This window comes from Ambystoma mexicanum, chromosome 12, assembly GCF_040938575.1.
Source record: "Ambystoma mexicanum isolate Mex_15411 chromosome 12, UKY_AmexF1_1, whole genome shotgun sequence".
Taxonomy (NCBI): Eukaryota; Metazoa; Chordata; class Amphibia; order Caudata; family Ambystomatidae; genus Ambystoma; species Ambystoma mexicanum.
Window position 1 is genome coordinate 764,708,268 of NC_090936.1, and position 27,007 is coordinate 764,735,274.

The 27,007-nt window shown below is 43.6% G+C and overlaps 1 protein-coding gene across 1 annotated transcript in view; it reads right to left on the reverse strand.

Moving 5' to 3' along the window:
• Positions 1-27,007, reverse strand: part of IL17REL (interleukin 17 receptor E like) — a 747,013-nt gene that overhangs the window by 354,437 nt on the left and 365,569 nt on the right. The window lies entirely within an intron of this gene.

Here is a 27,007-nt window from a genome sequence, read left to right on the forward strand (position 1 = left end):
GACAGGTACGGCACCCTTAAAATCGGCACTCTCAACGTCAAGGGCCTCAACTCCCCCACCAAGAGGTCTCTTGTATCTCGGGAATTCAAGAGGGCAGGCTTGGACGTCCTCTTTCTACAAGAGACTCGATACTCCAGAGGAGAAGAATGGAGAGTGTTACATCCCAAACTAGGCTCCGAACACTGGGGTTCTGGCCCCTTGAAAAAGGCGGGGGTGGGCATCCTGATCAACAAGGCCCTACAATTCGAGCTAATGAGATCCTGGTCTGACGTGAGCGGAAGAACTATTGTCCTGGTGGGCAATATACAAGGCACCGCTGTCACGCTCGCATCCATCTACGCACCAAACACCGGCCAATCCCGGTTTCTTCACCAAACGATCCCTAAGGTTATGACGGAGGCACAAGGCGAAGTAATCCTGGGTGGGGATCTCAATACGTGGATGGATCCTGAACTCGACAGACAAGCTGGCGACCCCCCCGCAAACACTCCAGTCATCGGCGCACACTCGAGGGCGGCAGATTTGATGGAGGTATACAACTTAACAGATGCCTGGAGACACCGGAACCCGTCACGCGCAGGCTACACCTTCTATTCGACCCCACACGCCACGTACTCCAGGATTGACTATATATATCTAACGCCTGCACTCACAACGGCAATGACGGACACCGATATATCTCCGGTCACCTGGTCAGATCACGATATGGTGACGGTCACACTGGATCAGATGGCCCTCCCCCGGAGGTCAGTCAAATGGCGCTGCAATGAATCGCTTTTCAGAGACTTGGCTTTTCGAGAACAACTCGAACAGGACATCACCCACTATTTTGAGGAAAACAACACAGGTGACATCTCCACGAACACAGTCTGGGAGGCGGGCAAAGCCACCTGGAGAGGGGTGCTCATCAGAGAAGGTGCGGCCAAAAAAAGGGAACGACAACTGATAGAGAATAGGTTATGGACTGAAATCACCCAACTGGATCAATTGGCACAAACCGCGACTACGGAGAGGCTACACAAGATAGAACAAGCCAATGCCAAAAGGGAGGAACTGCGCCAACTCGAAACTGGAGCCATTGAGCATCGACTCCGATGCCTAAAGCAGAGGCACTATGAACACGGTAATAAGGCGGGGGCACTACTCGCTACCAGACTCCGAGGCCAGCGTCGCGAGAGGTGGGTGCCCGCTATACAAGAAGAAGAACCACCCAGAGTCCGCTGCCCCCCCAATATCCCTGAAGCCTTTGCCACGTTCTATGAGAAGCTCTACACCTCACAGGATGCCCCCGGCCTGGAGGCAATTACGGATTACCTGTCGGCGGTTACCATGCCTTCTCTCCCAGCCGATATTGCACAGGCATTGGACTCCCCCATTACAGCAGAGGAAGTTGAATACGCTATTAAAAGACTCCCGACAGGAAAAGCCCCTGGGAATGACGGTTACACGGCAGGATTTTATAAGACCTTTCAAAGTACCCTCCTTCCCTTCATGGTTGAACTCTTCAATAACATCCTTCATTCTGGAGTAGCCCCCGCGTCCTTTTCGGAGGCCCTGATAGCAGTAATCCCCAAAGAAGGAAAAGACCCGAGGTATTGTGCCTCATATCGTCCGATATCACTGCTAAACATCGACGCCAAAATATACACAAGAATCCTCACAGCCCGTCTAGAGACGCATATGCCCTCAATGATCCACAACGACCAGGTCGGCTTTATCTAGGGTCGACAAGGCGCTGACTCCACTCGTAAGACCCTCCACCTAATACATGAATCAAGAACATCTCCGGATATGCCAACATTGCTCTCAATCGACGCGGAAAAAGCATTTGACAGGGTCGAGTGGCACTTCTTGGAAGCCACGCTGAAGCATATAGGCCTCGGACCAGTCCTCCGTCGAGCAATCAAAGCTGTCTACTCGACCCCGAAAGCCTCAGTGATGGTGAACTCCCAATTTTCGCGCTGGTTCCCACTAACCAGAGGAACGAGACAAGGATGCCCCCTCTCGGCGATACTCTTTGCGCTGTCCCTGGAACCACTAGCCAGAGCTCTCCGGGCGGACTCTACTGTGGAAGGTATCCGAGTGAACGGAAGGGAATACAAGTTGGCCCTGTATGCGGATGACATCCTGCTGCATGTACTCAACCCCCTGTCGTCAGTCCCGCGGGCGATCCAGCTCATCGAAGAATATGGAACACTATCTGGTTTCAAAATCAATAGGTCTAAGTCCATCCTCTTCCCGCTTAACGTACCCTCCCCTGAACAACAAAGGGAGTTGGCACACCTCGGCCTGACCATACAGGAATCAACGCTGCGCTATCTGGGGATCAATATAACAAGAGATCTTACACAGCTCTACGAGGCGAACTTCCCCCAGCTCCTAGCTGCCCTAAAGACTGACCTACTGAAATGGAAGCCGCTCACAATCTCCTGGATGGGACGCTTGAACGCTATCAAGATGGTAAGCCTCCCACGCTTTCTGTATCCGTTTCAGGCCCTTCCAGTCACGATCCCAGAACACTTCTTCAGACAGGTTAAGAAAACCATACTCGACTTCCTCTGGGATGGCAGAAAACCACGAATAGCGTACGATGTCCTGATACTACCAAAGGAGCTCGGAGGCGTAGGTCTTCCAGATATAGAAATATATTATCAGGCAACGCAATTGAGGATCCTGGTCCCACACCTAAGAGACAGGAAGGACCTCCAGTGGGTCCAGCTGGACAATGACTTTCTCCGCAACGTCACCCTCGCAGAATGGCTATGGGTCCCCAGGAACAAGCTCGTAAAACCATTACGTGAACACCCGATACTGGGCGCCATGTGGAACATCTGGAAGAAGGGTAAGGCTATGACAGGAGTTACAACATGGCCCTCACCCCTGAGCCACCTCTGGTCACCTGGCATCCGTGAGAAGATCCCCGAACACGCCAGGTATCAAGCCTGGTTTGATGCAGGCCTAGAAAGAGTCAGTCAGCTGTGGAGGAAAGAGAAATTCATATCAATTTCGGATCTGGAAGACGCCCTCCAAATTCACCCGATCCCGATCTTCCTGTACCTACGGCTGAAAGGGGTGCTGTCAAGGGAGGAATGGAAAGCCACCACGCGCAGAGACCTAACGCCCTTCGAAATAATCTTAGACACGACCACTGCGACCAAAGGGTTGATATCCAGGATGTATCGAGCTCTGATCACCAAGGACCATTCCCCGATCCTCCGCCTCAAAGGAAGGTGGGAAAAAGATTTCGGCAGGGAGTTTGACCAACAGGCCTGGGACCGGATATGCCACACGCCCGCCAGAGTGTCTATTGCTACTCAATACAAACTGCACGCTGTAAAGCTACTCCACCGTTGGCAGTATGATCCGCTTAGGCTTTCAAAGATGTTCCAAACCTCCGATCCCAGATGCTGGCGCCGTTGCGGAGCGAAAGCAGACTATTGGCACATGTGGTGGGGGTGCCCTAAAGTGCGCATTTACTGGCAGGAGGTTCTAGGGTGGATCAAGCGACTAGATGGCATAGACAGAGAACCCTCCCCCCTACTTACGTTGTTCGGTCTTGAGGAGGACGATGACGAATTGGTTCATGTGAAAGGACTGGTATCCCCCCTCCTTCTAGCGGCTAGGGCGGCCCTAGTTATAAAATGGAAATCCCCACGGCTGCCAAACGAGACAGATTGGCTGAAAGTTGCCACCAATATCTACACAATGGAGAAGATAACGGCGGCCCTGCACGACAAGGCCGCGAAACACGAAGAAGCGTGGGGTGACTTCGCAAGCCATTACATGTCAAGACCGAACGCCCACCCAACACCTAGCCAATAAAGGCATTCACCAACTGCCTTCCACGATGTATGAAAAATGAGATCCTTATCGTCCAGAGGTCCGTGCCTGTCACACATCTGATCATGCTACCAACGATTCACGATTCGCAAAGACAACGACTATCAGATGTTGCCGCGTCGCAAGTTTCTTCAGACTATAGCAATCATCACGCCACGGAAGCGTTATGAGCAATAAAAGGGGAGGGAAGGGGAGTTATACAGTTCACTCGTCCGGAGTGGACACACGCTTGACTGTATTGTCTTTGTAATTACGCTATTTGAATCTGAGCTGGGAGAAGATGCAGTAGCGATATATGGTTCCTATGTATGTTTGAATTTGCTTCTTGCTCATGATTCACCTTTGCTGTTTAAAACCAATAAAGTTAAATTTAAAAAAAAAAAAAAAAACAGGTTCCCATTTTCAAAACATGTCTGCTACACAGCTACTTCAAAAGGTACAAGTGAAGGACGAAGTTTAACAGTCAAGTATTACAAATCTCTTGGCAAACATGTGTTGTACGAAAGAGTACTGGTTCTGACGGCACGCAGATATACGGTGTATGCTACGCAACCTCGGACCACCCACATGGTTTGTCACTTTAAGTTGTGCAGAGTATGCATGGAAGACCTGCACACTTTTCTACGCATGGCAAACAAAAACAAAACAGGTGTAGACATGAAAACACCAGGAGAGCTTTGCTCTCTCGATCCAGTAAATGTTTTGCGCTGTCACGCTCACCTGAAAACTCTGCAGGAGCTCTCCTATCTGAATTCTGTTCTCTCTCTCTCGCCTGGGGTTCTTTCTCCTAATGTGGTAAGGCGGGCTCTCGTCCTGGCTCAGCAGGGATGCTATGGTGCGGGGCCGGATGGCTGTTGTGCTGTATGGAATGCTGTCCCCCTTTGTGAGGGTTGTGCCAGAAGACCGCCTATTTGAGTCTTTGGTTGTTCCGGAGATCCGGGAATAAGTCCATTCACTGACCCTTATATGGCTGATGTGAGAGTCCAATGTCCAAGTGTCTGCCAAGGTCTAGTTACTTCACTAGGCTCAGGTAAGGATGAGACCCAGTTACTTCACTAGGCGCAGGTAAGGATGAGGCCCAGTTATTTCACTAGGCGCAGGTAAGGAGAAAAGAAGTATGTCCTTTGGGGTTCTTGTACCAGAATTGTCTATAGTGACTAATCTGCCTTTCTTTTGTCTTTTTTCCAACAGCCAACAGGTTTGCCAATAAGTACCTCTGCAGAAAGGAAATCCGGATGAACTGCAGAAGCCAGATGGTCCGCGTGATGAAGATCGAACTGGAAGGACGATCGGACCCGCCGAAGAACAGGTGAGTAGAAAAACGAAGCTTACTAATGCTTTCTTTTGTTTTCCTTCTTGCAGGTGCGGAACTCGAGGATGCGAGGATGTCGTCCGGCCAAGGATCGGGACTGCAGGAATCCGTAGAATAGCTCCAGAAACCTGACCAGGTAAGCGCGTGCTCACTGCTACAGAGAAAACACACAAAGCAAGTCCTGCTCTTTGGGCGTGGCCTTTTATAGGAAGCCTTGCCCAAAGACTAGAGCGTTTCATCCAGTCCAGGTTGGCACAAAGGAAGTCATGTAAAATGAACAGGAAGTCCCTTGCTATTCTATGGGGGTAAGCAGTTTCTAAATGGAATCATGGATATTAAACTGACCTTGCCCTCCAAGCTCTCACCCATACTGCTCCCGCCTGATTTCTCCTCGTGTTACCATGAGCTAGGTATGAAATCGACTGGCCTGTTTGACCTAACCTAGTACCCATGACACATGCTACTTTCATCCTCGCTTCTTTGCCATGCTGCACTTCATTTGCAATAAAGCACTTCCTCCCCTCGGAGAAGTGGAACACTTCTTTTGCAGTAAAGAATATCAAGTCAGAGGAGCATCACCATCCACATGCTTTTGTGGATTAAAAATGCTCCTAAATTTGGTGAGGAGAGTGATGAAACTGTTTTGCAGTTCATTCACAAATATGTTACTTGTGAAATCCGTTCGGAAAGTACCCATAGTGACCTAAGAGCACAAATTTTGCAATTCCAAAGACAGAAGTGTGGCAAGTATTGTCGGCGCAAATATAAGAACAGAGGCGAATACTACACCAAATGCCACTTTCGTTTCCCTAGACCATTTTCAACAACTGGCCAATTAAAATGGTTCATGTCTTCGGTTCGACACAGTGTGAAAGGAAAATCTCCTAAGAACACATACTGCATAAAATAGAGTGAAGCATCAAGGTACATCAATGATTACAATGCAATTATTGCCCTACTATGGAATGCCAATTTTGATGTCAGTACATTGCAGACAATTCCACTACAGTTGCACGATATGTCACTGCCTACTTAACCAAAGCAGAGAAAACAGAGCTCAAAGACCTCTGGGATGACATATCCTCTGACAAAACACTGGCACAGAAACTGTACAGCTTTTGCATTAAAATGCTGTGCCATAGAGAATGTGGCAGCTACAAAGCCGCTGACCATTTAACCGGCACCACCTTATATGGGAAATCTGACAACAAAGTGTGGCTAAGCCGTGGCCGTGCTGCATCCAGAAAAAGAGTACTTAAATCATCGGACAAAGACATACAAACAATAGCAAAAAGCAATCTCAACAGCCAGGAGATTTTGAAGAACAACTTATTGGACACATACTACCCAAACAGGAATATTGCTTTAGAAGTCTTCTGCCTGTACCAGATAGCCCAAAACTTTTCATACAAAAACAACATTAAATCAAATGAGGAAAAAGGTAGATACAGAGTGGAAAGTTGTGACGGCAGCCTGGTGAATCTTACCAAACGCAGCCTAATTAATCATATGAAGTTGTCATTAAAAACTCTTCAACACAATGAACTGTACTACATGGATCTACTCCAACTTTTCAAACCATGGAGAAAAGAAGATGTATTAGCCACCTACACCTCCTATGAAGATGCTTTCAATGCCAGTTGAAGTACAATTACAGATGACAACTTTACACAGTACAAAACCATATTGGACAATGAACGCAAACAAGAAGAAAAACTTCAAGCACAACTAAATGTAGACACTTCTGAGAGCAGTGAATCTTCTCAAATAGGCAGCCAAGAACCACTTGGACAGCCACTCATAGCAAATGAGGCAGAATTAGCCATGACTGAAGCAACCACCACTATGCTTCAGTATGAGAACTGTGCAGAAGAGTTGGCAGTAGTGAAATCTCAACTAAACAATGAACAGCATACCATTTTTGTCAAAGTAAGTGAAACCTTTGATAATGGTATACAGCACGAAAGTAAAACGTGCACCTGTGACAACTACAAACCTGTACTGCTGTATGTAAGTGGAGAAGTTGGGTCAGGTAAAAGATTCTTAATAAAAATGATCAGTAAATACCTCCAACAATTAACACACAACAACCTTTCTGCTGTTGTAACTGCCCCTACACGTTTGGCTGCCTACAGCATAGGTGGAGTCACTCTACGCTGATTGCTACTCCTTCTAGTAGAACACCAATACACATTAGAGTACTATACATTTTCAGCAGAATCTGCTATGGAGCTACACAGAGTTCTGAAACAAATGAAAATGGTCCTAATAGATGAGATGAGCATGGTCTCCAACCTAATGTTGGCTTTGATTCACCTCAGATTGCAAGAGGTCCTCAAAACAGACTACAAATAACTCTTTGGAGGAAAACATGTGATTTTTTTCGTGGATCTCCTTCAATTAACACCAGTCAAAGGTGAACCTATCTTCAAAACCTTCGGGAATGTAAATCCCTGGCAACATTTCCAATACAGAGAACTAACTCAAAACATGCATCTGTCTGCAGACCTCACCTACGCCAACATTTTTAAAAACATACGGATTGGTGTCCTATCAAAGGAGGCGCAGTCTACCATAAATACTAGATGAATCCATGAGCTGTACAGACGTAACACATGTGGTACAGATGTCAAGGAACTATTAGCTCAGACAAAATATCAGCTGTATCTCCATAATGCCAACTCTAGCAAGCTGTGAATAATTGTATGCAACAATCCTGCAAAAACAAAAACAACCACTAGTGGACATTCATGCCACAGACAAACTGGACATACACGGTATGACAGTACCAATGTGTCAACAAGGCACAGCACGACTACAAACCTTAGAGAACTCTAACTCCAACATAGCTGGTTTGCAGAAAAGTTTAACATTATGTGTAATCTGTAGAGTTATGTTAAAGCGTAACATTGACGTAGAGCAAGGTTTAGTTAATGGAGCACTTGGTACAGTTATTGGCTTCCAGACATACCCACGGGACAACAGCATTCAGTTTGTAAACATCAAGTTTGACAAACTTTCAGAAGTCAAAAATATAGGACTCACAATGGCACGATTCCTTCTTTTCAAAGACATGTATGTACGCAGAGAACAGTTTTCTCTGTCGCTAGCGTATGCGGTAACTATTCATAAATCGCATGCTCTAACCTTAAATCAAGCATTGATTGATATTGGCAGCACAGTCTTTAAAGAAGAGGTACATAGCACTGTCACAGCTATGTACACTAGAAAATGTATCTAGTGAATTTTGATGCAACTGCAGTCAGTGAAGACATTCCTTGCATCATAGAGTACAATAGACTATGTGTACTGTACACACTCCATCTTAAAATGTACCCTATTCCCCAGAAACCAAAAGGTTTGAAAAGAAGGCTCATTCAATCAGAAGATGTAAGTGATTTGGCAACAGTACCATTAAAGAAATTGAAAGCAACTAATACTACATCAACTACCAAAAGCGCATACAGAAGGAGTCAAAAAGACAAACCATACCCAACTCCACCCACAAAATAAAATGCTTCTGCAAAGAAACCACATACCCTTCTATCAAAATGCTCAGACACAGAAGTACCTGGCCCATTCAAATTTTCCAAAAAAACAGGTGTTAATTGCTATTCAAACGTAACAATGAATGTTCTATTCCAAATGCCAGCAATTTTGGAAACATTTATTTAAATGGTGCACAGAAGTTGTGTTTGCAAATGCTCGTCCTTCACAGAAATGCAGTAAGTAATCCTGACACCATTTATATTGTCTCAGGAATAAGGCAAGAATTGGACTACAGTGCTGGAATGGTGAAATTCACTTTAAACCGACAAGAAGATCCACAGGAATTTCTAATGTAGTACTACAAATACTGCAAAGGAAAAACATACTCATAAATGAAATCTTTCACATTTCCTACATGTGGAAACATACGTGCACTCTGTGCAAACATGTCATTCAGGAACAAGTCCCTAACAAATGCTTTGTTTATGTATTAATACCTAACTGTGACTCCATTACATTTCAACAACTGGTGCAAAATACAAACCATAGCATGTTGTGTACGTCATGCAATTCTGATAATCGGTCGATGCTACACATACACTCACATAGTCTATATGTAATAATAATGCTCCTAAGATACAATGCAGATGGAACCAAAAACAACTGCAAACTTACTGCCTTCACACATGGACAGGTATCACTTGGCAAGAAAACCTTCAAAAAACTAGCCATAATCTACCACACAGGCGACTCAACCAATGGAGGTCACTATACTGTATACATGGTCATGGTGGGAATGCTATGATACTTCCATCAGTCCAAAGCAGAGATTACATAGAAATCTTGCAAATGCCTACTTAATATTTTTGAAGCCAAAATGGACTCATTGATGTACAAACCTACTATACCTTTCTCCCCAGCACCAACTAGTACCTTCGTAAGTGGACAAAAACAATGTTTCCTTACACACTGTCGACCTAAAGCAACTTAGCATGCTGCAAGCATTGACGAAATGCACTAAAGTGTGTGTTGGACATTTCTATCCCCAATGAACCCAATGAATACACTCACACAAACAATATGTGTTCACAAATCACAGTAGCAGTATTTTCCACAGTATACGTGGAAAAGAAAGTGCTAGTATGAGGGTTCAAAACTATCCTCAGTAACCTCTGAAACCACCACGTATGCAAATCAGTCACCAGCTCTCCAAGAATAGTCATACAACTCCAAGACATATGGACCTATCATCACGTAACTCCATAATTGTACACTACCACTTCAGAATGTACACAGATGTCCAAGAAGCAACAGGAATGCACAACCATCTAAACATACCCTTTACGAACGGGACACTGTAAACAGTTAGAATATGCCGTCTGGTATCTAACTGCAACCAGAATACGACAATGGTATTTGCAACATTCAAACAACCCAACTCACCCTTCAACAACTACTGTGCTACAAACATATTGTAAAACACTTCCAAAATATGAGCAGTTACAGTACGCCAACAGGTACGTAAGTACCATCAGAATTCTGCATATCACAGTACAATGCCACAATACTTGCAAACCACCAACAGCAACCAACGCATAAAGAAACAGTGGTACAAAAAGGTAGCAGGTAAACATTTACAAAATACCACCTGCTATACAATGCCACCCATCCTACCAACATGTATAGGCCACAAATTGTAAACCGTTACATTTCCTCCTAATTCAAGAGCACACTTTAAAAAGTGTTGTAACCACTCCAAATGTGACTATCATTCATTTTTTTTTTATTAGTGTTATCTTCAAAAGAAGAATTTTACCAGTTACAGTCCAAATCCAGCATGAAAAGAAAAAAATGAGATGAAAAAATTAAAGAAAAAGAAAAAAAAGAAAAATTATGTAAACAAAAATTCCATAACTCTGAAAACATTCCATAACTTTGAAAACATATAATACAATTATTTCTGTCAATTGCTGTGAAAATGAAAAAGGAAAAGGGGAGAAAAATAAAAGGAAGGAGAAAAAAACGGGTAAAAAGGGGAAGAGGGAAGGACCAGTTCAGCCAGAGTTGGCAGCTACTTTCAGTCTTGTTATGCAGAAATAAACTTTCTTTCTCACTTTTCTCCATCAAGTTTTTTAAGAATGATAGATTATAATTTATAGATAACCTTCAGCCCTGTAGCAGCTGTAACCAAACGTCTTTATTTGTTGAAGTTCGATTGTGTACAAAAAATCTCCCCAGTATTTTATGATATATGATATGATATGGCATTTGTAACGCGCCTATACACAAGTGTTTCAAGGCGCGACGAGGCAAGGGGGGGGAAAGGGGAGACAAGACAACGATCCTACTAGGCCAGGTGTCATTCAGATTGCGCAAGGGTAAGGGGAAGAGAAAAGTGCAAGGGGCAAGGGAGAGGGGAAAGTGCAGTACAGGGTTAGTACAATAACACGATGAATACTAAGGGCCAGCTGGTGGCAAGTGCAAGGTAAGTGTAGACAAGTGCTGGGGGGGGCTGTAGGGATACAGAGACAGTCCCGAAGTGCAGGGGTTGCCAGGGAGGCAGTGCAGGGGAGAGTGGCTGGGCCAAGGACCGAGATCGGTGAGTGGCCCAGTTGCAGATTCAGTTCAGTATCAGTAGTTTTAGCAGGGGGGAGGGGAGAGAAAGCAGAGGCAAAGAGAAAGGTTTTGAGGTGCTTCCGGAACCGGAGATGGTTCTTATCAAGTTTCACGGAGGCAGGAAGGCTGTTCCAGAGGGAGGCCCCTGCTGCGGAGAGAGATCTACCCCCAACTCGTTGCTTTGAGCTTGGAAGCGGCTGACCCTGAGGGAAGTGGATTGCGACGAATGTCCATGATGCCCTGACAACTTATGATAAGATGGCGAAGTGTTTCCATTGGATGACCACAGAGTCGACATTGATAGTTTCTAGTGCAAGAATTTCTTTGGTGGGAAAGATGTTGAAGCGAAGTCTGAAAAATTGCTGTCGCAACTCGGCCGAAGGAAACTTATTCAGATACAGCAGAGTTAGGCCTCGCTTGTTCAAAGCAACGCAGTATTTGCCATAGAGTTTGGATCACTGCGCCAGCACTGAGGACTCGATCCAATCAAGCTCATACAGCCGTTTCTTTACAAGATCTGGATTTTAAATAAGTAGTTTCGCAGTAGAGTCTATTGAGTCCAACATGCTCAAACATTTGGTGCTCCATTTAACAAGTAAAGGCTCTCTTTCTGACTTCATTGCTTGGCCCAAAAGTCCAAAACCGCTATCTGGTGGAGGCAGTAAGCATTTGCGATAGAAAGATAGAGTTTTCCAGCTGACATAAGTAATGTGCACCATAGTAGCAAAGACCTTTTTTTTCCCCACTAACCAAATGGTTATGCAAAGGAAAACAGGCACTGCGCACATTGCACAGTACACTGGTTTAAAGCATAGTACTTAGGAAGTACTAGTTATGAGGGTCCACAAAGTAAACAATGTATGCTATGTAGTGGACTGCAAACTAACAAAATATCTGCTCTAACATGTTCTGCTCTATTTTCCCACAGATAATGCAGCAACCAGGACCACAACATGTCAGACTCGATACGCAAAACACAGTACAGGCCCTCCTCAATCCAAACAGTAAGTCTGCAGCGATTGCCAATATTCTTCTCTACAGTGCAATGTGTGCACTTATTTCTGCTATACAGATAGCAATGCTACCATTTGTAATGCACACCTATATTACATTACGCAGCTTGCGCCTACGCCCTACATGCTTCACTACAGCCTGTACAGTGTAGGGCCTCCAGCCATGCATTCAACATTCGACACCCTGCCCACAATTGTCGCTGCACTGTACAACTATGCATACAAACATCTATCCACGTACCACTAACCCCACACACAACACACCCACCTACCCCTTAGCCACTGCAGTTGACATTGGCTGCCATTTCTTCCACACAATACATGTTTCCTATGTACACTGGTCACCTAGGCCTATAATAACTGGACACACTGAATGCACAACACTACAGTAACCTACCCGACAATCTGCACAATCACAACCATACAACTTGATGAATGCATCCCTACATCTTAAGTAACTGTCGTAACTGCTGCAACATTTGGTTCCTTGCTTTCCACTGGCACTGTGTAGGCCATTATGTCATTTTCATTGTTATTTATACCATTTAAAAAACACACATATTTCATTGCAGCGCATGAGTCATAGCTTGGCAGCCATATTGCAACCACTGCGTTACTGCTTAAGTTTTCAAACTTCTGTTTCCCTTTATTATTGTGTAAAGGAAACACCATATGAACCCCATAACCCTCTTACACTGTTTGACAACCACACACACTAACTCCCTTTCTTTGCTGCACGACAACAAGCGGTTTACGATGGGCCACCCACCCATGTATTCTGAGGGAGCGAACATACAGTCTGCCATCATCCATTGTTGCCTCATAACACACTGCACATATAACTGGTCCTTAGGCACTGTAAAAGCACATTTAATGTATGTTGCCATCTGGGCATTCACGTTACCGTGTGTACGGGACCATCATCTCTACTTGTACGTCGTACTACCTTCACTGTAATGACACTGCCAACATTTGTAAATGCATGCTACAATCGAAACACATTGCCGGCTAATTCCTTTTTTTTCCAGCATTTTTTTCCAGCATCATCTCCAGAAAGAGAAACCTAACATATCTCTCCTTGAACAGGACACACGCTCATTGTAAAACAGCCTTGAGGGGAAAGCATGTTTAGCTCTGAGGTCAGACATTGTATGGAAGTATAGCAAAAAAGGATACATAACTTAGACAGCTGTTGCTCTGCCCATGTGCCCCAAAGGTAGTCTGCAACAATCCCATACACCATACACTGCCATTTCTTGCCCACCCAATACGAGCATGGAATTTGCTGAAGTTATGTAAGTACAACTTTACATCACATGTGTATTACGAATAAAAGGTATTAAGCTGCTCTTCTGTATGCATATTTATAAATTAACTATACTGCACACTTTCTCTCTGTACATTGTACAGAGCTTTGTGATGGTAGTACAGTGCTATGTGACCACCATTCCCTGTAAATGGCAACTGTGATTGTACTTCCTTTTGCTACCATTCTTCCGCACCCCCAGCAAATGCAGACATAAAGGGCAAGACGGAAAGGGTCGTGCACTAAAACAACACACCTTCTGCTCACTCAGGCATTGCTAGATTCCCTATTGTGCCCTTTCTATGCCCTTTGACACAATTAGTAGGTCTACGTACCCTCAGTGTACTGAACGTTATAACTGTGACAGGTGCAGGCAGCAGTCAACCGGCACACAAACATCGACAGCTCACATTTCATTGATGCACTTCTTAGCAAAGCAGCTCCTCCATTCTCAGGCAATCCAAGGTGATCCCCATGAGAATTCTTGTTTTCTTACTTTCTTTGCAGACAGACAGCCACATTGTACTGTGGGTCAAACAACACTCGCCTCCACTGTCATGTTTTGTAAAAAGGAAACACAGCAAAAGAGCTTCTGGTGGCAACGTTTCCAAGACATTTTGCTTGTATGGAGCCGTACAATCACAGTATCACCTAAAAACAGAGAGCAAGACAGTGGGGTAACATATGACCCTACTAACTAACACACAGTACATGGTGCATGAGGCAGCCAGCTATCATGACATCCTTCCCGCAAAGTCTTGTCCTGTACGCTGCCACTAATACCAGCTACTTACACCAACCTGCAAACCTTTATGCTATAAGGCATCCCAGAGGCACCAGCTGCTACCTTTCAAAGAAAATGTGTTGTTCCACACGGCCCACCAAGCACCACTAAGTACTCCTTTTCCCACTTTGCTAGACAAGAACAGAAGTACAGAAGTGCACAGACGGCATTGGTCACTGAATTTTGTTTGCAAAAAAAAAAAGAGGGGTGAATGCAGCCAACTTACACATTGTCGTTAACATTCAATAGCAAAAAAAAGCACTGCCAACAATTCACTGTGGTGTTACTAAACCATGGGAATGTTCTGGAACTGTATGCTCTGTGTGCGCATGTCTGCTTTTGCTTTCGTTTATTTTGTTCATTTCCTGAGCTAGGTGCTCACATGACAGAGAGCGCTATGCTTGGTATGCACATTAAGAAAATACCTGGAGTGTACACCGTGAGGAAGGACTGTATGGCACACACACGTGCAGGTAATGGAAGCGATGCACACATTACAATTTCACACAGTAAAAGAGTAAAACAAAGCTAACAATCAGATGGCCTGTTGTCCTGTATTTGGCTCTACTTAGCGGCGTTGATGATGTTGTCAGCTGCAAATGTACGTGGGTTGGTCTGTACATTATCCCTACTTTACATGTGTAATGCTTATTAACTCGTGTCATGTCGCAATATCTTCCTTCACTCTCAAAGCACAGGGTATTATGAGAGGCACACCATACGAATCATAAATGGTGGCATCTCAGTCCCTGAATGGCAACAAGGCCAATGACTCACACCATATGCAAGTGCAGGCCTTCACTCTACCTCTACTGGTGTACCAATTGCAAAAGTCCTCCACAACCAGTCTGTAATAATGAGCACCCACAGCAGACATACGTATTTCCAAGAGTGTACGCTGGAGTTACATATCAGTATAAGAATGGACCCAAAGAGCACAACATTCTGAAACTACTTACAACTACTGGCCAGCCCGTTAGGTCCAAGGGCTCCAGCCATGCACACAAGCCAGAAGGGTTTTTGTAGGCACAACACAACATAGCGCACAGACTAGAAATATCCTCATATTGTCTGCAATGCACTCACCATCCCCGATGGAGTCTGCCTGCACTCACCAAATAAATATAGTTGCCTCTACCGCTGCCCACCAATGAAGCATATGTGAGTACCTGTGTAAAAAGTCCATATTGCAAAACTGTGATGGTAAAAAATTCCTTGCATGTGCCAATGTCTTCCCCCCCTCCCTGAAGCAAGGCTGTGGTCAAGCCCCAGGCTCCTCGGTACATGGAGACGCCTACAGCCTCCGTCCAGGCACCCAAGAGCCTACTCCTTCAACACACCCAGTAGAAGGGAATAGAGAAGTGCATGCTACCATGTGGCCACAGAGCTTTCCTGACTACAGGTACTTATGGGTACACTAACGGACCCAAACAAGACAACATTCTGACACCTACTTCCAACCAGTGCTCACACTGTTAGGGCAAAGGGGCTTTGCAGTCACAACACAACATAGTACACCAATGGCAAATATCCTTATATTATCTCCAATGCACTCCCCATCCCCAATGCAGTCTCCATGCACTGACCAAAACATGATAGTCACCTGTGCACCTAACCATCAATGCAGTATCTGTCAGTAGCTACATGATTGGTCCATATGGCAAAAGTGTGCTGGTAAAAAATCCTTCCATGTCTCAATGTGGTAATGGCCTTCCTTGAAGCAAGGGTGTGAGCAAGCCCTAGCCTCTTGGGTACATGCGGAGGCTTACAGCCTCCACCGATGTACCCAAAAGCCTAGTCCTTGCACATCCACTAGGCAATAGTGAGTACATTAACGGACCCGCACATGACAACTTCTTCACACCAACTTCCATATTAGTACACTAACGGACCCACGCATGACAAATTCCTCACACCTACTTCCAACCACTGCCCGCACTGTTAGGTGCAAGGCCCCTAACCTTGCACACAAGGCAGTAGGGACTTTGCAGGCACTACACAACATAGTACACTGACTGGAAATATCTTCATAGTATATCCAATGCATTCCCCATCCCCACTGCAGCCTGCCTGTACTGACCAAAATATGATAGTCACCTGTGTAGCTACTCGCCAATAAAGTATATGCGAGTAGCTGTGTACATTGAAGCATTGCATTGCAGGGGTACAAGGGGATGCCTGCTGCCTCTGGCCATGCACTGAAAAGCCTAGACCTTACCAACAACCACTACAAGGCAAGGCAGCAAAGCATGGGATAATTTTGTCACAAACCCACCGACATAAAACAATGCAAATACACAAAGTCAACATAATCACTGGCAGCTGTGGGCTACAGCACAACACATTGGTAATATCTCTGCTTCGCCCTCTTTCACCCACCGAGCCTGCAAACCATGTTTTGCAACCCCTTCTAGCCGACCACCAGCCGCATCCAATATTCGTCGACAGCACGGCGTACAGCAGGCCAATGAGACTTCGGTCCATGGAGCGATCAGGGAAATGGGTCTGCGGAGTGGACTCAGGTAGCATTATTTTTTTGGGACACACATTTCAGTTCTTTGCAACAAAAGTACTGGTCTGATTTCCACCAAAAACACAAAAGCACGCTTTCTGACCCAAGCCCCCGCCGCAAATTTGGTGTAAATCCGTCAAGCCGTTCGGGCTGTAGCCATGCACAAAGTTTTGGCCCATTAAGCCTATAAAACTTGCCAAAAGAATTCAGAGCCGGCCATATACTTTTTTTGCAAAGTTTGGTGAGGATTCCTCCATGGGGAGCAAAGTTATAGGCCACTGAAAAAGTGCTCTTCCTATGAGTTTAGCAACTTAACCATAACTACACCGCTGCTACCGCGGGCCGTGTTATATATGTATATATAGCTTTTCACTTTTTTTAATTTTTAAGGAGCTTTCCTAAAACACTGTACTGTATGCAGTAATTGCAGGTCTCTATTTTAACATTTATTAGTCCATGTCTCAAATATCTTTGCATTTTGCCTTTGCGCAGATTCAGAAGGTGTGACAAACAAAAAATAGGATAAAGATAGCATTTTTAAAGAACTTAATCGTTGAATCCTCAGAATCAAATAGTTATATAATGAGATCGATCAAATGTTTTGTACATTGGTTTTGAAATTTTCAGATGAAATCTAATCAAATTTATGGAGCTCCATCATTGATGGCTCTGGGATGAATTTATTAGAGAACGTTATATATACTCATTGTATGCCAGATAAATTGTCAGCACTATGCACTTTATTGAGGCAGATACTGGTAATAGCATTTTCTCTTGAAAAAAGACTGCTGAGAAGCTAGGCAAATATATTAGTACAACCAAATTTAACATCATTTCCAATTATGTACTGCATATATGCATATCATTGAAGGAGAATAGTTAATGACTACGTGACATATTGTAAATTAATAACGTTGCTTCTAATTGATTAGCACCATGCACCTTAAGCACTATGCACTTTATGGTCATAATAAACCACTATGCACTTCATGGTCACAATAAATTACCAGTAAATAACAACGGAGGGACATGCATAAAGTATGGCGAAATTGCCAACATAATATGAGTACTAAGCACTTTATGCAAAAATTGGACATCCCAATAACATCAAGGTATTCTCCATGCAGGATTAGTTGGTAATGAATTGTCATCAATGGTCAAAACTTTAAATTTCGAAAAAAATCTGTTTTTTAAAAATATTACATGTATTGGGGGATTCATACAAAGACTATATATATTTTTTATATTTTTTGGTTTGAACATCAGTCACCTAGGGTCTCTCAATGAAACACAACAATTAAGCCGTTGGGATCATAAGAGCATGAAATGTGTAAATAAGTTGACAATGCACTTTGCAAAAAAACATTTCCATCATGGCACCCATGTAAAACAGAGTTTGCGCAAACACATTTTCTACATGAAAGTGAAGAGGGACTATAACATCGGACAAATGTTAAAAAGAGATACCTGTCTTCTATGTTTACAATCCGACGAAGCCCGGAAGGGTGAAACACGTAATTGTTTGTTCTCTACTGAAACTGCTTGTCCACCGCGTTTCTTGCAAAATAAAGGACGGTGATGGAGATCCTTTTTTGCATCTGGTGCATTTTTACTTGGGAGAAGAGTGCCGCCTAAAAAGCTTTGACCAGCTTATCCCTCTGTTCTTTTCTTCGCTATATATATATCTATATACACACAAAACAAACAGGGGGTGAGCATGCAGCCCTGCCTCGCCTCTTTGGTCAATTGGAATGACTCTGTTACCTCCCCTGCTAGTCCATAACGGAAAACAACCCTGGTCTCAGAAAATAGGGATTGCACGAAGGTTATCAACTGTTGAGGCATGTTCGTCTTAGGTAGGGTTTGCCAGAGCAGCTCAAGGGGGAACACGTCAAAAGCCATCCTGAAGTCCACAAAAATAACCTTCAGCAAAACGGTGTACTTTTGGATAAGTACAGTCAGAAATGTTGATCTCCCGTACTCTTACCCTGCTGAAACCCAGCCCGAAGAGTATGAAATATGTTGTTATCATCTGCCCATTGCTGTATATGCATCAAGATAACCTTTGCAAAGAAAATAACCTTTGCAAAGGAGGATAAATGGCCGGCTGATATCTTCCCCCTTTTTTATAAATAGGTACAATCTCATCTGAGTGCCAGGATACAGGAACTGAATTTATATTTCAACATGTATTACAATTTTTGCACAAAACTGTGGCCCAAACCAGTGGTGATCTTTAAAGATATCCATGTGGACCCTATAGGAGCTCGGGCCTTCCCATTTTTTTTATTTTTATTGGTTTGAAGGACCTCCTTTAGTCCTATTTGAACCCTTCTCTCACTAGGGCCCTGTACAGGCCTATTGGTTTCTTTTACCCCACCACCATACAGTCCATAAAAGTGGCTACACCATGCGTAGGGAAAAATATTACACTGTAAAGCAACATCACCTTTAGCCTTGACAACACTAACCAACTTCCAAAAGGCCCCACTATCATGATTTTCATAAGCTTCTAAAAGACGCTTCCATTCAGACCTAACATATGGATATTTTTTCTCTTTGACAATTTTTTGTTATTAACTCTGCAGGACCGCATAAGGAGTTTCTCCACTGAGGGACCAGACGATAAACTAGCAACCAATGATCGTTTAGCTATTCATACCACTTTGTTTTATATGACGCTTTGTTCTTTACAACCCCTCTAGAAAGAGTTACATAAGGGTAAATACCAGTAACCACACCACTAAATTCACGCATGACCTCATGATCAGAGGTCCCTTTCATAGCAATTTTTTAAATACTGTGCAACACTGCCTCATACATTCTAGATTTACCGTCCTGTTCAATAAGCTTAACCCATTTGATAGAATGACATGAGCGGCGTGTGAAAGATAAAGCTTCGGCATTACTACTAGCAAACCTTGAAATACCTGGGTTACACCAAAAGTTAAAGGAAATTGATAGGGATCTGTGGTCAATTTCATAATGTTCTAGAATATCAAAATGCGTGACCATTTTCCATTCTATAAAAGTCACCAAAATGTTGTCAATGAGAGAGGAACGTTTTGGGCCAAAAAAATGTTTTATTCTCTGGTTGATCTTTTATGCCATCCATTACATGACCTCATATTTAAGGCACAGAAGATGTGTGTAGTATCCAAGCCTTGGCTATGCATCTTTTAGGATAGTTGCCAACTAAATATGGAATTTCAAATGCCTCATCCTGATCCTGCCATATACCCTCCAGATCTTTCAGGAGTTCACTTTGCAGATTAAAATCTTTAGCAATAATTATATGAGTTTTATTTATATCCATCCTTTCCCATGAGTGACCCAAATCACACATGTCATGTATTATACTAATGTGAGGGGGAGCGTGGGGGGGGGGGTCAATTGGTCTATTGTATATAATTAATAAAATAATATTATATGATGCCTCTCAGCCATGTGTACCACAATATGCTGAAGATCCTGTAAATCTGTTGGATGGTTCTCTATTCTCCAGTTCTTAGTCGAGTCAACAAGAATAAGACGTCCACCACAAAGTCTGCCCTTTGTACCTTTCTGGGCTTTTGTCTGGTATGATATAAACGCTTGAATTTCAACTGTATCCATTGCCCAGGTTTCTTGTAGCAACTCTCATAAGGTCATACCAACTCGTTTCATCCAGATATTTCAATATACGGGTTATGCTCCAAGACAATATTTTACAAGCTGGACAGCCCATCTTTATGTCCTTTATCTGTCAATCAATCCCTTCCAGGCCATCACCGTTATCAGATACGGATCTACTAGGACCAAATTGAATCATGGTCAGTGGTATACAAGAGGGAACAGGAGAATTGTCTAATCCAGCTCTCTTGGACACACCAATCGAGCCCTGGCTATCAAGATGGGCATAATGTTAGAGAGTCGGGATAAGCTCTTAAAATGATTAGAGAGCCTAGAGGTGGATATGTTTTATACTCAATGGCCAAGATTCCCTCAGGTACATGTCTGTTGTTAATCATTGGGGGGATTAGGCATTCTCATGTGCACATATGTAACAATATCCTCCCTGATTATTGACACACAACCTTTGACAAATCTAATCTAGTGTGTGCATTTATTAGTCAGAGAATCTTGTGTTTCATGAACACCCATTGACAATCGTGGCACATTATACATCATCACAGAAGGTTCCACCATCTTGGCCCCTGGAGCCCTGCTATTAACCTCCACATGTAATCTCCCACCCATGGTACCATGACGTGTGCATTGGGTTGTTTATTGAAAACAGTGGGTCGTCTGGTAGCCATATGCTTTTTGATTGCTGCAATGATTGGATTAGTCCATGATTGAAGGTTCTGTCCTATCTTGACTACCCAAGACACTTTACCAACTTTACTTGAAGGGCAAATGCGTGGTGGACCTGAGTAAACTCTTTTGCTCATTGTTCCCTATGCCACACTGTGCTTCCCAGATTGGCCATTCCCTCGCTTCCATCTAGCATGGATTTAGAAGGACCACAAACACCGTTGGTTGACATTATATTTTCATGTTTTTATAGTGTCTTTAAGCGTTGGTTTTTCATATGTCAATTCTTGGTTGAGATAATCAGTAATTGTATTGCTAGATAATCTCAGATCTTTCACGTCTATAAATTATTCTTGTTGTGGGACCCCATTCTGTATAGATCAAACCTTACTTATAAAGTCCTGATAAGACTTGCCTATGTGCATATTTTTTTATTGATCTGTGTTTGTCTGGCAATTCTTGATATAGGAACCTGTTGTGACATGTACATGTTATAGGGGTCTTAATCTCATCACCCTTTTGGGGTATAGCCCGCTGAACACTCTTTAACTTCTTGCACTTGGGCACAGATTTTTTATTTGTTTTTCTTGTAGGTAAAAACGTATCCTTTTCACTACACTGTTGGACAACATGTGAGTCTACCAGGGATGAGAATTTATTCTTTAGTGGAATTGAAGGATCAACTACAACTAGTTCTTCAACTGTCGGCTCTTTGGGAAAACAACTTTCCACATCTGATAATATCTTTGCATCAAAAGTGCAATCCCCTTCTTGATGGGGATAGAGCTCAATAACTCCCCTATTGAGAAGATGGGTAGAATTAGAAGATACCGCTGAAAAAGCTGGAAAAAAAACAAACTTCATACATCAACAGAGGACCCCTAAATTGTCTATTTTCATGAACACCCGGATAATTGTCAAAATATAACTAACAGTCTCAACAGTACCCAGATCAACGTGCAGATCCTCAATAGCTTTGGTTTGATTTCTCAATAGCACACAATGTGACCCTGTACTAAATTATATATCATTTTGCGTACTCAATTCAATCCCTCAGCTCTTTTTCTTGCCATATCTTCCAGCTAATCAACATCTTTAATGGGAACCTTCATTTTGGATATTAATGTGCTAACTTTGTTTATTGACTAAAACATCTTGTACATCTTTTTCTGTCTGTCCTTAGGTGAGATTGTAGTAAGAACTTTTCTTTCTGACATGTTAAAATATAACAAAATATATCCAAATACACTAGCTATAAAAAACCAGTATGAATCAGAAAATCAAATATAAGAGCATGTATCTGTGGGAACAAGGCACACCCTCCTGGCTTGATGTGGTCACCAGAGTCTGCCCCCCACCGTTGCTCCCCGCGTTGAATTGTTTGCCGAATTTGGCAGAGCAAAAAATTATCCCTAGAGATGGAGGATCAAATATAGAAGCATATACCGACAAGAGCAAGGCACGCCGACTAGCTGGGGAGGCCACAAGAGACTGTCTCCTCCCCCTTGCTCCTTATGTCAATTTTTAATCAAATTAGAAACACAGGGTTTAAGCAGGCCACCAACATTGTGCAATCACTCCGGTCTTTTCTGCCCGTGAGGACATCGATGACCAACGCTTCTCCGTCAACAGTCAGTGATCGAAATGATGTAGCAGTGTAATAAAGTAGGGAAAAACAGATCAGAGCAGTTACTTCCTACCAACGTCATTGAAGTCTAACAGTCAGCCACTGCTATTCATAAGGACTGCAACACTTCCTTTATAACTCCACTGAAGCGTCAAACTACAGTGCCAATCATTGCTCCCTCTTTACGGCTTTGTCTTCACCGCTCCAGGCTATGTGGCAGGTTTTAAAAACCAAGGGGGCATGGAAGTGTAATGGAGCTCCGGCTCCTGGCATCTAAAAACAGCTGTGATGACAAACACTGCTCTCCCTTTGCTGCTCATGCTTTGCCAATCCTGGCTACGCAGCAGGCTTTCAAATGAAGGTGGTGTGGCAGTGTAACTGAGCTCCAGCTTCCAGTGTCTAAGAACACCTGCAGTGACAAACACTGCTCCCCCTCTGCCACTCCGGGTTCACTGCTTTGTTTGTTAAGATAGGCTAAAAGGTACCAATAAAACAAAGATACGTAATGGAGTAACATCAAGTGCACTAGAAAACCCTACTTTATTCAAAATCAAGCAGCCGCTGACAGAGCGTTCAAAGGGCAATGTCAAAATGGTGTAATAAACACAACCTTTTAACAGAGGAAAACATCACAGTTGACATCAATGCTAATATAATCAACACAAACCTTTATTCTTATGCTTCATTGGACAGTAGGGTATATGATATATATTTATATTTAAGTTACCTCTTTATACTTTGTCATTCTACAACTCATATCCCCTTCCAGGGTAAACCCCACTGCAGATAATACATTTGAATCTAATTTACTGTTGATTGGCATTCTACTACACTAGTCGATAAGAGGAATATCATTTCATTGGTGGGTTGCTTGCTCAGCCGACCTCAACACCTTGCATGTTGCTAAATTACGTGATGGTCAAGGAGAGATGCATGACCCACTATGATCTAGTTTAAAGATGTTACTCCCCTCTGTTCCCAGGCATGAGGTCTTATCTACCAGCTTTGTTTGTTGCCTTGGCAGTCATCTCTTTGTCTGGATTTGCTAAGGGAGTGGCAGGTGCACTATCTAATTGGGTCGCACATGAATGGTCATTGTTGGGATCACATGTTTGAGGACCACTGTTCAGAGCTCAAATTCATCTATTTGTTGGATTTTCTGCTATTCTTACATGTGTGTGCGTTCCTTCAGCAGCCACTAGGGGCACTGTGTATTTATTTGTTATGGGATGAATTGGCACAGTATCCACCTGCACCTGGCCTTCAAAGCTATGTGTATTTCCCACTGCTACTAAGTATCCTAAATAATTGTAGCTGTATGCCCTGGGAAATGTTATCTTGTGTGGTTTCAGCTTGCAAAGCAGAACTCCCCTCAGCGCACTGAACGTATTGTCTGAGGCTAGTCTGAACATTGTGAGACCTGGAAACCTGTATGAAGTGATTTTATGACAGGCTGCAGTATTTCGGAGTAGAGGTGTGGCAGAGTTTGTACTAAGCAATGGGGAGCTTCTATTCACGCACTGCCATGCTGTTTTCTTAGTGTCTTCTAGATTAGTGTTCTTCATGTCTACATGTTAATAATCTTACTGTCTATGTACCAGTGTTCTTTGTGTCTACATGCATGTGTTCTTCATGTCTAAATGCACATTTTCTTTGTGTCTACTTGTGTCACCATTTCATTATTCCTGCCTGTATGTGCAGCCAAATGTAATCTACCTGTCACCCCACATGAGTCAGATCGGACAATCAATTGTACACTCAATGGTAACTACATGGACCTTAGTGTTTTACTAACTGTTTATAGGCCAGTACTCATCTTATATCTCCTTATATACTCAGGGATGGGTGGGGGCGTGGTCAGAACTTGTACAATCCCCATTTCCATTATTAGACAGGTTGCGCAGCAGGCTTTTAAATCAAGAAGGCGTGGCAGTTTATTGCAGATCCAGCTCCTGGGATCTAAGAACACCTGCAGTGACAAATAGTGCTCCCCATGTGCTGAATGTGTATTCCTCCCAGACAAGGCTCCCCTCTGTCCACTGACAGGACTGTGGTCTTTGGGGATTGCTTCTCTTTGTTCTTTTGTAAGGGCAGGTAACATCACTTACCCAAGTACAGCTACTCCACAGGACATTGACCTGGGGACAGAAACCAAGAAGCACACCAATTCACAGAGAGCCATGCCTCACACCAGAGTGCTGCATTTCTAATGTCTTTTCTTCTTAGAGAGAAGGGAATGGGGCAGAGGTATAGTAGCCAGGGGAACTCTGTTCAAGGGAAGGAGACTTCCACCATATTAAATCTCTATGTCTCTCTTTCTCTTTTCTGTTCCTGCCACTTCCTCTTGAGAAAAGCACATTGGGTGTGACATCAGAAGGGCAGTGTTTACTCATTTCAAGGGCAGGGATTGGAACCCTAAAGCAAACTAGCTTTAGTCCAATCACTGGGATACCTTTGTCTATAAAACAAGGGGTCTGCCACCATTTTTTAAAATCATTTTGGGAATCATCTTGAAGCAACTTTGGGTCATCAACTGAGAAGAATGTAGTGGACCCTGCTGGAGAGAAGTCCTTTCCAGCGTCCTCCAGTTGTGAGGTGAATATGGGTGTTCCAAAGGCAGAGGAGAGCTCTGTCACTCCCCTGCCATCCCCTGGGATCATTATGGGTGATCTGCTACTGGAACAGAACCTGCCTCTCTACCAGCCACAGAAGTTCCAAGTACCTCAACATGTTGTAGGGCCCCTGCAGTTGAGTTCCAGTCGTCCATATGTTTAGGAGCCCAAAACAAGGACCTATCTTGTTCCTGAGTCCCTGGAGTGGCACTCAGAGCAACCTAAGAAGTGACCTGCTGCTGGAGCAAGACCACTTCTCTGCCAGCAACTGCAGAGCCCAGGTCCTCACTGTGTTCAGGGACCCCTGCAGTTGTGTGCCAGTCTCCCACATGTTTGGGAGCATGAGGCAGAGACTCATATTATCCCTTTACCCCAAGATTGGGACTCACAGCAGCCTGAGAGACAAGACAGATGGGATACTAGTATTTTCACTGTTGAACTGCTTGGAACTTGTTCCATGAACTGTTCAACAAATTAACAAGCAGGACCCGTTGTTGCTGTCTTTTTCTCTCTCTGATCTTTGGCCAGCACAAAGAAGTCTGGTTCAGCACGCCCGAGTCAGCAAGAACTGCAAAGAAAGTACTACTGACTGCTAACTGCCCCCTTGGTCTATTGTCCTGCCCTAGAGACTGGTTAGGTCAGTTTGAACCCTTTTTTCTCTCATGTAAATATCATTTTTCAAGAGGATTGTTGCTTGTTCTGGCCTTTCACCCCTGATTCATTAAACAGAGTGTTGCATCTACTATTGATGCTTATTCTGTGTTACAGGTTTTGTGTAGTGTTTTTCTAGTTAGTTATAATTGTACGTGGTGTGTTTAATTCAAGTGTAGATATGTTTATAGAACCTTGATGGGACATTCCTTTATTGTGGACTGTTATACTTTGCTGTTTGGGTAGCTACTAAACCACATTCACACCCATTTTAAGAGTATAGCCTTACCTTTGCCCACGTTAAGCCAGAAGGCAAAGAAGGTATATCACTTGAATGTGACTTTTTACCTTTATGATTGTGTTGGCTTGTGGTTTGTAGAGGTGTCAGGGCTGGATGGGTGGGTTAGCATCTACTCATCCTTGTACTCCTGCAGGGCAGAAGGCAATATGTCACACAAACCTCAAAGAGATCCATTGTACACGCTGCCTGCCATGCTGGCATGGCAGGCAAAATGTCAAATTGAAATTAAAATCTGCCTGACATGCTAACATGTCGGGCAGGGTTTAATTTTAATTGTGAGCACTAGCAATATTTACTCATTTTGCAGGGCGGGGTGCAAAAGAGCATGGCAAAAGGCAGCGTACACACATGCAAGCCTCCTTTTGCCCTGCACATTTGCACTCTACCATCCAAATTGTGAACATTTGGCGACAGGGACCTGGCTGTGCCTGAATGAAAACGTACCAGGTCCCCACTGTCAAATAACGCATTGGAGCAACATGGGCTTAAATGAGATTTAATCTCCAACCAAGAGAAGTTTATGTTCTACAAACCACTAGAACTGTTTGGACATTGATATTTCTAGCTAGGGGATACAGCTATACTTGGACCATCTCTACAATATCGTAATAAATCATTTTAGCTAACTAATTTTGAGAGACAGAACCA